We start from the raw sequence: 1373 nt of genomic DNA, 5'->3' as shown, positions 1-1373 counted from the left end.
TTGGTATGATCTTTGGTTGGAGTTTTGGTATGTGGAATTGTTATGTTGGTTGGGGTTGTAAGGTTTGTGGTTTTGTGGTTGGGTTTGCTGGTTTCCCCACCCAAAGTTTGGGTGGTTTTTCCAGCCTGGGTTGTAAGTGTTGGAATGTGGATCATATGGTTGCCTTTGTTGATTTCCCGCATAGTTGGCCTCTTCCCAATCACCTCCTTCAGTGCTTACTTCCTCTTGATCTTGTGTGTGTATTGCAGCCACTTGATTTGTTTCTAATTTCCTGGTGAGCTCTGCTAGTTGCTTGGCAAACACCTTGTTTTGGGCTAGAATTGTATCAACATGGTTCAGCTCCATGACTCCCTTAGTGTTGTGTCTCTCTGAAGCATAGTAGTACTCATTCTCAGCCACTGTCTCAATCACTTCAATGGCTTCTTCCCCAGTCTTTTTCCTGTTCAATGAACCTCCTGATGAATGGTCTACAGCCTTCCTTGATTCGTAAGAAAGTCCATCATAGAAAATATGCAATTGCACCCAGTCATGGAACATGTCTGGTGGGCATTTCCTTGTCAAATCCTTGAACCTCTCCCATGCCTCGTAGAGAGTTTCACCATCTTGTTGTCTAAAAGTCTGAACCTCAGATCGAAGCCTCTTGACCTTTTGTGGGGGGTAGAAACGTGCCAGAAACTTGCTTTCCACCTCATCCCAGGTTGTTAGGCTCCCCCTTGGGAATGATTCCAGCCACTTAGCTGCCTTGTCCCTAAGTGAAAATGGGAACAAGAGCAGTTTATAGGCATCTTCCTGGACTCCATTGGACTTCACAGTGTCGTAAATTCTCAGGAATTTTGTGAGATGTTGGTTTGGATCTTCATTAGCACTCCCACCAAATGAACAATGATTCTCCACCAGTGATATTAGCTGTGGTTTGAGTTCAAAATTGTTGGCCTGAATGGGTGGTTTCTGAATGCTACTACCACAATTCCCAGAGGTTGGGTTTATGTATGAACCAAGAACCCTCCTCTCGGGAATGGCATTGTTTCCATCAGCTCTCTCATGGTTGTGAACTTCTCTATCCATGTTGAGATCTAGAGCTTCCTCAAAATTGTCCTCAGATTCTCCTTCAGATTCTTCTTCTCCCAGTACTCTCTTCCCTCTTGCTTCCCTTCTAAGTTTATGAAGGGTCCTCTCTGGTTCGGTATATGGAGGAGTTGATGTCTCTCCTCTCCTACCTGTCATACAAGAACACAGCACAGGCAACAAACAAGTGAAATACTCTTGGTTAATGGAAGAGTATGGTTAGAGCAGTTGAGGAATTAATTCAAATAGTTACTGAGTCAGTGAGTTAGTTGCTTGAATTTAAAGGCATAAAGAAAGAAAGCAAGTAA

The 1373-nt window shown here is 43.6% G+C and overlaps 1 non-coding gene across 1 annotated transcript; it reads left to right on the top strand.

Annotated features, from left to right (window-relative positions):
* The first annotated feature begins 535 nt into the window (after window positions 1–535).
* LOC130953705 (small nucleolar RNA R71) lies at window positions 536–639 on the top strand. The gene has a single exon (XR_009075867.1). It is a non-coding gene; the product is annotated as a small nucleolar RNA R71 (small nucleolar RNA).
* Window positions 640–1373: the final 734 nt, after the last annotated feature.

The sequence above is a fragment of the Arachis stenosperma genome, chromosome 9 (assembly GCF_014773155.1).
Source record: "Arachis stenosperma cultivar V10309 chromosome 9, arast.V10309.gnm1.PFL2, whole genome shotgun sequence".
Lineage (NCBI taxonomy): Eukaryota > Viridiplantae > Streptophyta > Magnoliopsida > Fabales > Fabaceae > Arachis > Arachis stenosperma.
This window is presented reverse-complemented; position numbering and strand designations above follow the sequence as displayed.